Source organism: Nerophis ophidion, linkage group LG22 (genome assembly GCF_033978795.1).
Source record: "Nerophis ophidion isolate RoL-2023_Sa linkage group LG22, RoL_Noph_v1.0, whole genome shotgun sequence".
Lineage (NCBI taxonomy): Eukaryota > Metazoa > Chordata > Actinopteri > Syngnathiformes > Syngnathidae > Nerophis > Nerophis ophidion.
Window position 1 is genome coordinate 28,951,294 of NC_084632.1, and position 12,187 is coordinate 28,963,480.

Consider the following 12,187-nt stretch of genomic DNA (forward strand, 5'->3'; position numbering starts at 1 on the left):
CTCCTGGGAAAATCGAGAGATTTGGCAAGTATGCTTCAAGTTCATATGTGAGTAAAGGCGGTTGGCCAAATACTTTTGGCAATATAGTGTGTATATCTCTCCCATCTGAAAAGGAATACGAAGGAAATTGTGGAAAAAGGCGTATTAGCCGTGTTTTCGGAAGTAGAAATGTGCCGTGGGAGGGTGTGTTGAGAGAGCAATGGGACCGAGTATTTTCTGTACATTTATAAATCTACATTGATAAAAATCCACAGCGGATCCTGCAGGGATGGTGGAACAACTTGGAACATTGGAGCGAGAGCGTGTGAGAGTTTAAGAAAGCAGCGGGAGAGAGAGACAGAGAGAGAGAGAGAGAGAGAGATTTGAGCTATTGTTGCTTGCCCACAGTGTCCAGAGAACTAGAGCCAGACTCAGGAAGGGAGACTGCTGCTCCAGGCTGATATGTGTGTGAAGGAAGTGGAGGCAGCGAAGGGGCAGGAGTCAGCCTACAGGCAGGAAAAGGCCTGTGGAAGTAATGGAGGGTCTCGGCTCCTGTCTGAAACATGTTTTTTTATACACAAGTAGAGTTATATAGCTCTGCTGGCCATTGAGTCTTGTTTCCATTAGGAACACAGCCATGCATGCACCAGCAGGAAGGTGTTGACATATTTTTTTATCTTACTGTTCAACTTAGCTGGGAATTTAATTGGGTCGTTAAAGGTAGGCAAAAGTTCAACTAAATAACAATCGAGCACTCGCCCAACACTGTTACATGCATACTTTGCCAGGGACTATTGCACTATGTTAGTTTGGATGAATATATTTCTATGAAGATCATTCACAGACAAGAACAAAGGTATGTCTCTCTTTTCTGTCCAAATAGTGAAACTGCAAGAAGAAGTTAACAATGCAGGTGACAGGGAGTCATCTTTTCTCCCTGTAAAGCCATCTAAAAACAACCGAAAGCTGCTTGTAATACACTATTTACATTAGAGATGTCCGATATTATTAAACTGCCGATAATATCCGCCGATAAATGCTTTAAAATGGGAAATTATCGGTATCGCTTTCAAAAAGTATAATTTATGACTTTTGTACGGGGTGGTACACGGACGTAGGGAGAAGTACAGAGCGCCAATAAACCTTAAAGGCACTTCCTTTGCGTGCCGGCCCAATCACATAAAATTCACAAGAATGCAATTCATACTTGGTCAACAGCCATACAGGTCACACTGAGGGTGGTCGTACAAACAACTTTAACACTGTTACAAATATGTGCCACACTGTGAACCCACACCAAACATGAATGACAACCACATTTCGGGAGAACATCCGCACCGTAACACAACATAAACACAACAGAAGAAATATCCAGAACCCTTTGTAGCGCTAACTCTTCCGGGACGCTACAATATACACCCCTGCTACAACCCCACCCCACCCCACCTCAATCCCGCCCACCTTAACCTCCTCATGCTCTCTCAGGGAGAGCATGTCCCAAATTCCAAGCTGCTGTTGTGAGGCATGTTAAAAAAAAAATGCACTTTGTGACTTCAATAATAAATATAGCATTGCCATGTTGGCATGTTTTTCTATAACTTGAGTTGATTTATTTTGGATTACCTTGTTACATTGTTTAATGCATCCAGCGGGGCATCACAACAAAATTAGGCATAATCATGTGTTAATTCCACGACTGTATATATCGGTATCGGTTGATATCGGAATCGGTAATTAAGAGTTGGACAAAATCGGAATATCAGCAAAAAAAGCCATTATTGGAGATCTGTAATTTACATGCCATGAATCTTATAATTACTAAAATATAGCAACATTGTTATTGTAATAGCTATTGCTGAGGAACTACTTTTTTTTTTTCCAAGTTGGCGCTGCTGTAGTGGCTGCTCGTGGCAGGAGCTCAGTGCTCTTGTGTCATCATTTTGTGTCCCTGGTGTTTCCCTCTTGTTTTCATGTGTTTTTTTGTTTTTGTTTTGCCTTTTGGTTCGGGACCCTGTGGGACAAGGGGTGCCACTTTCGTGACTTCTGCGGTGCTTTTTTGTGTACTTCTGGATCTGCCTCCCGTTATCCTTTTGGCAATGGCGACCAGCTGCTGGGTCTCTGTCACACCAGAGTCTGTTTGGAGAGAGTGGAAGAGATGCAGATGAAGAGACAGGGCTGCGGAGCTAGCACTGAGCACCGGGACAGACAAGCTTTCACAGTGTCTTGGCTGAATGAGCAGGTATAAAACACCTCGGACTCCTTAGACGCATTCTCGCTCATCCATGCAGACTGGACACTGGCTGAGAGTTAGTTGATTTGGCTCTCTTGGTTGCTTTGTTGGGTCTGCTCCTGTCTCTGGCCATGCTCCCCCCACCCCAGCAAACGATAACGTGGAACATCGCAGAGGCCACCACAGTGTATATGTATAGGCTTTTCTTTTGTAGCTGTATGTAGAAGTGGCTGGTTCAATCAGCTCTGCTCTTTTAATCTCCTTATTGTCCTCTGTGTTCTTTAAAGTTTGATGTTTCCCTCTTACACACATGCTGATGTGTGCTACGGCTATGAGGTCCCCCCACCCCCCCATTGGCCTCAGTCTGGACCCCCTCTCCAGAAGCCCAGGCTTAGAATGAATACCCCCACCCCAACCAACGCAGGCAGAGTGCACCCTGGACAAGTTGCCACCTCATCGCAGGGCCAACACAGATAGACAGACAACATTCACACTCACATTCACATACTAGGGCCAATTTAGTGTTGCCAATCAACCTATCCCCAGGTGCATGTCTTTGGAAGTGGGAGGAAGCCGGAGTACCCGGAGGGAACCCATGCAGTCACGGGGAGATAATGCAGACTCCACACAGAAAGATCCAGAGCGCAGAATCGAACCCAGGACCTTTTTATTGTGAGGCAGACGCACTAACCCCTCTCTCACCGTGCTGCCCGATATATATGATAATAAATCTAATTTACCAGATAAGCGGTGAAGACTATGACTACAAAAAGAAGATTTTTGGTGAATAAAATGAAGTTTAAAATTGCATTCAGGCAATTCACTATGCAGATGAATGCAAGAGTTTGAATAAAATTGTAGTTCCTACCTTAAAAAATGCTCAGATTTGAAGCAGATGTGAGATTGCTGTGTTCAAGTTATCATATTTCCAGATGGAGACCACATATGGACTCACAAACTGGAAAAATGCAAACAATGTGAAGCTGTCAGCAATATACATTTACACTAAGTTGAATACAGACCACTGTAGAACCCAAAAGGAAAAAGTGTGTGAGTCCAGCTACAGCATTACCATAGGTCAGGGGTCAGCAACCCGCAGCTCTCAGGGCCGTATGCGGCTCCTGGAGCATTTTTAAAAAGGTTCGAAAATGGAAAAAGATGGGAGATTTTTTTTTTTTTTTTCGTATGTTTTTGTTTGGGGACAAACATGACACAAACCTTCCGAATTGTGTGCATGTTTCACTGATTAGATGTGAAGTGAAGTGAATTATATTTATATAGTGCTTTTTCTCTAGTGACTCAAAGCGCTTTCCATAGTGAAACCCAATATCTAAGTTACATTTAAACCAGTGTGGGTGGCACTGGGAGCAGGTGGGTAAAGTGCCTTGCCCAAGGACACAGTGGCAGTGACTAGGATGGCGGAAGCGGGGATCGAACCTGGAACCCTCAAGTTGCTGGCACGGCCACCAACAGAGCTATACCGCCCTATGAGAGCATTTGGTGAGCATCGTTTTGTCGTACTAATTTTGCCGGTTCTTGAACTCACCACAGTTTGTTTAAATGTAAAATTTTTCACTCCTTCTTTGTCTCATTTTGTCCACCAACCTTTTAATGCTGTACGTGAATACACAAAGGTGCGCTTTGTTGATGTTATTGACTTGTTGGAGTGTTAATCAGGCGTATTTGGTCAGTGCATGAATGCAAGGTAATCAATGCTAACATGCTATTTAGGCAAATATGTACATACTGATGTACATATTTCATCATTATGCCTCATTTGTAGGTATATTTGAGCTCATTTAATATCCTTTACTTGCATCCCCTTTGTTTATAGTTTAGTTTTGCATGTCTCATGACACATTAGCTGTTTGTAATATTGGCTGCATTTCAGATAGTTGTGTGTGCCATGTTGTTCCAGACCACAGCAAACATTTCCTACCTTGCCAAAGTTTGTAATTAATCTACAAACCCTGTTTCCATATGAGTTGGAAAATTGTGTTAGATGTAAATATAAACGGAATACAATGATTTGCAAAAAAATTTCAACCCGTAATCAGTTGATTATGCTACAAAGACAACATGTTTGATGTTCAAACTAATAAACAGTTTTTTTTTTTTTCGTTGCAAATAATCATTACCTTTATAAATTGATGCCAGCAACACGTGACAAAAATGTTGGGAAAGGTGACAATAAATACTGATAAAGTTGAGGAATGCTCATCAAACACTTATTTGGAACATCCCACAGGGGTGCAGGTTAATTGGGAACAGGTGGGTACCATGTTTGGGTATAAAAACTGCTTCCCAATAAATGCTCAGTCTTTCACAAGAAAGGATGGGGCGAGGTACACCCCTTTGTCCACAACGGCGTGAGCAAATAGTCAAACAGTTTAAGAACAACGTTTCTCAAAGTGCAATTGCAAGAAATTTAGGGATTTCAACATCTACAGTCCATAATATCATCAAAAGGTTCAGAGAATCTGGAAGAATCACTCCACATAAGCGACATGGCCGGAGACCAACAAAGAATGGCCGTGACCTTCAATCCCTCAGATGGCACTGTATCAAAAACCAACATCAATCTCTAAAGGATATCAACACATGGGCTCAGAAACACTTCAGTAAACCACTATCACTAAATACAGTTCGTCGCTACATCTGTAAGTGCAAGTTAAAGCTCTACTATGCAAAGCGAAAGCCATTTATCAACAACATCCAGAAACGCCGCCGGCTTCTCTGGGCCCGAGATCATCTAAGATGGACTGATGCAAAGTGGAAAAGTCTAACGAGTCCACATTTCAAATTGTTTTGGAAAATATTCACCATTGTGTCATCTGGACCAAAGGGGAAGCGAACCATCCAGACTGTTATCGACGAAAAGTTCAAAAGCCAGCATCTGTGATGGTATGGGGGTGCATTAGTGCCCAAGACATGGGTAACTTACACATCTGTGAAGGCACCATTAATGCTGAAAGGTAGATACAGGTTTTGGAACAACATATGCTGCCATCTAAGCACCGTCTTTTTCATTGTCTTGCTTATTTCAGCAAGACAATGCCAAGCCACATTCGGCACATGTTACAACAGCGTGGCTTCGTATTAAAAGAGAGCGGGTCTGCAGTCCAGACATGTCTCCCATCGAAAATGTGTGGCGCATTATGTAGCGTAAAATACGACAGCGGAGACCCCGGACTGTTGAACGATGGAAGCTCTACATAAAACAAGAATGGGAAAGAATTCCACTTTCAAAGCTTCAACAATTAGTTTCCTCAGTTCCAAAACGTTTATTGAGTGTTGTTAAAAGAAAAAGTGATGTAACAGTGGTGAACATGCCCTTTCCCAACTACTTTGGCACGTGTTGCAGCCATGAAATTCTAAGTTAATTATTATTTGCAAAAAAAAAAAAATTAGTTTATGAGTTTGAACATCAAATATCTTGTCTTTGTAGTGCATTCAATTGAATATAGGTTGAAAAGGATTTGCAAATCATTGTATTCCGTTTATACTTACATCTAACACAATTTCCCAACTCATATGGAAACGGGGTTTGTATTAAAAGAAGACAACCTGCTGTTAGCCTGTTGTACACACACATACCCATAAATGTCCAGGAGTTATCTCACCTTTTGAGTAGCCTCTGATTTACTAATGGTTTGAAATGTTGTAAAAATGTGTAGAATAAATATACAATTTCAACATTTCTGAAAACGAAGATGTGCTTCATCCATGCGACACATAGTCATTTTGATAGTAGGCAATTATAGCTAATATAGACCCTTGCATCATGTGCTGCCTTCATTATAAGACTTACAGTATATAAAAGGTTTTTATTTAAGGCCTTCTCAGTGGCCTTGTGGTTAGAGTGTCCACCCTGAGATCGTTGGGTTGTGAGTTCAAACCCCAGCCAAGTCATACCATCCATCCATCCGTTTTCTACTACTTGTACCTTTATGGGTAGCGGGGTGTCGCTGGCGACTATCTCAGCTGCATTCAGGCGGTAGGCGGGGTACACCCTTGACAAGTCGCCACCTCTTCGCAGACCAAGTCATACCAAAGACTATTATAATGCTTGACACTCAGCATCAATGGTTGGAATTAGGGGTTAAATCACCAAAATGATTCCCGGGCGCGGCCACCGCTGCTGCTCACTGCTCCCCTCACCTCGCTAGGTGTGAACAAGGGGATGGGTCAAATGCAGAGGACACATTTCACCACACCTAGTGTGTGTGTGACAATCATTTGTACTTTAACTTTAACTTAAATTTTTTGCGGCTCCATACAGATTTGTTTTTTGTTTGTTTGATCCATTATGGCTCTTTCAACGATTTGGGGTGCCAACCCCTGCCGCAGGAGTTGTTTTTTATACAGCTCTTCCTCAAGAAGTGTGTCTCTCTATTGTTCTTTACAGTGTGACACGTGTTGTCATTTCCTCCTCTGACAGGGCCAAGCAGAGCGAGTCTATCTTCTGCACAAGGACGGCCATGGCCTCAGACCTCTGCCATCTCTTTGAGAAGACAAATAGTCAACATCCCATAGTAGAAAAAATGGAAAAGCCCCAGTACAGTCTCCCCCGCACCTGCTGCAAAACATCTTTAAATTGTTTACATTTGTTTGGACATTTTCTCATACCTCACAGGGGCTGTGTGCAACAATGCCAGACCTTCATTTTGATTATCGAAATGAAAGTATTTCATCATTAACAAGCTACTTTATTAGTTTGGACACCCCACTTCTAGATTTTCTTTTACAGTATTGTGCATTTAGATCTAATTATGTTTTAATTATGTAAATGACATAAAATAAATAATCTCTTATACTATATGCCTTATTCATAAAGGCATATAGGTATATATCCCATTCTGCCTGAAACCTCAAGATACACAGTTGAAGCATCTTGAAAAACATATTGGATAAAAATAAGTGTGAGGGAGGGAGAGCACACCACTGATCATCGCCCAGTGTCCAGGATGTAGTCCTATTGTTTTCAGGGTCACCTGGTTTTTCCTTTCAGAGCCACCCGGCGTCTGTTGAGTCCCCAAAGGGGACTGTTCATCTTAAATAAACAAAACGTCTTGTTGCACAATGGTCCTGATCTACTGAGATCCCAAATAACAAGGGCTAAACAGTGTGTGCCAAGTTAAAAAAAAAATAGATGTATGGTCTTGTTGTAGGGTGATCTATTAAGACTGAGTGCAGTAGGGGCCTATTTTACTGATATCTAAATACCATGCTCTAAACAGTGTGTGCAATCTTTTAAAAATAGCATGTACTATTTATTAGTGTGTGTGTGATCTACTAACTGTCATGTCTTTGTGATCATGTTTTGTTTAGTTGTGTTAGATTACTTCAAGACTCCATTAGTTCCTGTTTTTCACTCCATTGTTTTGTTTCCATGCCTACCAATCAGTTCACCTGTCCTCACGACTCACGCACCTGATTCATTTGAACTCACGCACCTGTTTTCAAGCACCACAGCACTATTTAAGCCTGTAGTTTCCAGGCTGTCAGCCTGGCGACATAATCCTCTACACACCCTTGCTCCATGCTGAAGATCCATGCTCTTTTCTCGTTCCCGGTAAGTTTTGTTAATCATGCCATAGTTTGCAAGTTTTGTTTTATGTCCATAGTTTATGTTGTAGTAATAGTTTTTTTTCATGGCCAAGTGTTTGTACCTCCTCTGTGAGCGCCTTTCGTTTGTTCCATTTTTGAGTTAAGATTAAAATGTTGTTACCTTCACATCGCGTCCGATCCAATCGCTTTGCACCTCGGGAAAACAAACCACACCATAGTCCTAGTTATGACATTAATATTGATTGTACAATTCAAAGTTGGTGCAGTCCGCCTTATTTAAATGAGGATTTTGCGTGTACTATCTGAGGCATCACCAGGGAGACACTCCTTTATTTACTGCACATGCATGTTGTCATGCTCCCATTTGTGGCGTTGTCTATGTTTTCAAGACATCTATTACTTTTTATGGGCAATTTAAACACAGTCCAAAGCGCATTTACAATGGAACCCACTATTTTGTTCCTTCTCTTTTAACCCACGAAGGGGTGCGATCGTCATAGAGTGGCGACACTTAGTGTGGCTGTACACTTACTGTGCTCAAGACACAAACATCATTTTATATAGGTGATATGTTAATAATTAATTCTATAAATGAAAAAAAGAATGGCTTTAAAAAATATGCCAGCAGACACCAAAGCGCATCAGTCGAATTAAGTCATCCAGTATGGAGCTATAAAATTATGAAAGGATGTTGCTGAATAGACAATATGTCTAATAGTTGTATTTCTGACCATTCAAATATGTTAACACACACACACGTAGAACAGAGGATCTCTGTCCATCATCTGTCTTTGCAGGGCAACCACCGACCCCTGTGTGGAACTGTCAGTTTGCATGTCCTTGTCACAAAATAACCTTGTTTTTAGCACATAGGTGCTAAATAAAAAGTTATATTTTGGTTTCATCTGACCACATGACATTCTCCCAATCCTCTGCTGTATCATCCATGTATCCATTTTGGTATAAACTCAACTCGTCGTGTTTGGAGGAAGAAGAATACTAAGTTGCATCCCAAGAACACCATACCTACTGTGAAGCATGGGGGTGGAAACATCATGCTTTGGGGCTGTTTTTCTGCTAAGGGGACAGGACGATTGATCCGTGTTAAGGAAAGAATGAATGGGGCCATGTATTGTGAGATTTTGAGCCAAAACCTCCTTTCATTAGTGAGAGCTTTGAATGGTTGACCAAATACTTATTTTCCACCATAATTTACAAATAAATTCTTTAAAATTCCTAGAATACGAATTCCTGGATTTTATTTTTCACATTCTATCTCTTACAGTTGAAGTGTACCTATGAGGAAAATTACAGACCTCTGTCATCATTTTAAGTGAGAGAACTTGCACAATCGGTGGCTGACTAAATACTTTTTTGCCCCACTATATATTCTTTGTATGCATTAAGAATTTTGGCCATTTTATTCATTAAAGAGACACAATCCTTTGTACATGACCTTAGTATATCAGCTTTGCGTGTGCTATCGAGTTTGTACATGTTGTGAAACACACAAACCTTTAGCAGATCACACCTAATTTGTATTGCATAATTCTCCTCCAGTTAGAAAATATTGTAAAATCCCTCACATGCTAGCCACATGTAAAAGTCCAACACACCAGATTGCTTTGAGTCTCCCCTGAGAGGAAATTCACTGTATTTTTGCAGGACAAGTAGGATGGACACCGCAACAATAAAACTACAATATGAACCACTTTTTGTTCCTGTTATGCCAAGCACGACTTTTGCTGGGTTGCATATGACGTCACGTCTGTTTTTGTTCTTCGCGGCTTTATTGATATTATGGTCAAGGAGCTTGAGTGTAGCAATATGACAAGTGAGAGTGAGTGAGTTTGAGTAGAAAAGGTCGTATTGCTGTTCTGTTCTTGGGTGTTCCTATCATTCAAATATTGAGATCGGAAAATTAAATGGCTCTTAAAAATATCCCTTTCATTATATTGTAGAATCAAACAGTACAGTCAGACCATGCTTGTGTCTGCAGTGATCACTTTGTAAAATGTTTGTTTGAACATTTGGTTTGTCGGAGGAACTTTCTGTTTTTCTCTACTATATTAGTAGTGTTTGAGAGCAGAACTCAATGTAAAAAAAAAGACAACGGATAAATTTGGTTTTTGTTCTTTTGTATTTGCTGTGCCTAAATATAACTACGAAGACCTGGTTGTGCAATTGAACTAACGTCATGTTAAGTCTGAGTAATAAATATTGGGATTGTTGATACAATCCACTTTATTTTCGTTGTCAGTTTTCATAACAGAAACTAAAAGCTTATTTGTTGTTGTGCAGGAAAGTCAACTGCTTTATTCGACACAAATGACCACATTATTGCATCTTTGGTGCTATTTGTTAGCATCAAGACAATATCCTTAATACTATTAATAAACTAGATGAACGGTTCTCTCGTAGGCTCCACAGGACGTAGTGAATCTTGAAATCGCTAGCAAACATTGCTGAAAAACAGGTACATCCATCCATCCATCCATTTTCTACCGCTTATTCCCTTTCGGGGTCGCGGGGGACGCTGGCGCCTATCTCAGCTACAATCGGGCGGAAGGCGGGGTACACCCTGGACAAGTCGCCACCTCATCGCAGAAAACAGGTACATTTATAGCTAAATAGTGAAACAAAATATGAACTTCACACCATTAAAAACAACTGCAGATATGAATTGTAGACGAGAGTAATACTAGTAGCAAAAATCAACTACAAACATCTTTTTCTCATTAGTGTCACGATCATAGCAGCACAGCACTCGTTTCATCAATCAAATACGTTATTTAGCGATGCGCGAATAAATCCAACTTTGTCTTTCCTGGAATCCTGTTCAATATGCGGATCCTGCAGATGTAAAGACATAATATCCCTCGAATCTTTTCTTTTTTAAAATAATTCTAAGTGTCAAAGGAAGCTGTGTCAAAGGAAGCTTGGTCAAAGGAAGCTTGGTCAAAGCGAGTAGTAACGTCTTGGTGATGATTCATCCATCCATCCATCCATCCATTTTCTACCGCTTGTCCCATTTGGATGAATGGTTTAAATCTTTAAACAAATATTTTTCTTAAGAGGGTATAAATCAAGTCCATCCTATTTAAATATTTTTTCATAATCGCTTGTATATTGCCTTTAAACCGCTCAATATACGCCCAAATTTGAACTGATGCCGGTAACAAAACAGTAGCCTAAAAGGAACTCTCGACTTGTGGCCCCCAATCTATTTTTCACCAAGAACCGGTTTAATGAAAGCATTATTTTCAGGGACCGGCTTTCCACTTTAGCCAGATAAATACAGCAAAGTTAAGTGCATGAAAAATACAACTGACTATAACGCTGAAATAGTGAATTAGTGCATTGTATAATGTCACAAAGTTACAACAAATATAACAAACGCCATAGTTAAGTCAAAGAAAATGCAGTCGTTTATAAGTTATTTCATGTTTCTGGTAGCAAATGCGTCACAGACCGGTACTGGTACCCGGACTGGTGGTTAGGGACCACTGCTCTAGCCTAAAACCTGGTAGTGCCTCTAGGTCAGTGTTTTTCAAGCACTGTGCCGCGGCACTGTCGTGAGATACAGTCTAGTGTGCCATGGGAGATTATCTAAATTCACCTATTTGGGTTAAAAATATTTTTTGCAAACCTGTAATCATAGTTTGCAAATTTAGTGACGTGCGGTGAACTAAACACCAAGTGAGGCATACATACTTTTTTTTACTTTTCTTTTTTTTTTTTTTTTTTTACTTAAATTCATATGTGCAGTTCTAGTCATTGTTGATTTGAGTTGCACATTAGAGTTACAGGGGAAAAAAGGGAGTTATTCGCTTTCATAAAAACGCTATTATAATGATATTATGATATGATAAATGGGTCCAAAAACTATTTGATAAAGTTGTTATTAAATACTTATTGGTCCCATTTGCTTTTAACAAAATAAATCAAGTATTGTGAGTGTATTTTTCCTTTTTGTATTTGTATCTGAAGCAGCAATAGCTATCCTCCATGAAAACATACTTTGTATGACCACATTCATTTTGACTTGAAGTCCAGTTTAGAGAAGTATTTCATCTTGGATACAGTATATAATCCTCCATATTGACAGAAACATTCATTTAATTCAATTTAATTCCAAGAAATTAAACAATATTTTTGCACCACAAACGCTGGCTTACTCTAATAAAAATGTCATGTGTGTTATAAATACAGTTAAAAAAAAAAAAAAAAAAATGCTGGCTTCTGCTGGAGAGACCTGTGTCTGCTAGCTTGAGCGCCCCAACTTCTCCCAGTGTGGCGAATCAGAGTATTGCTGAGGCATTGAACTGCAAGTTGACAATATATCGCCCCCTACCTTGAGGCAGAGGTACTCATGGCCTGCCTTTTGCACGTGGCAACAAGCATGCC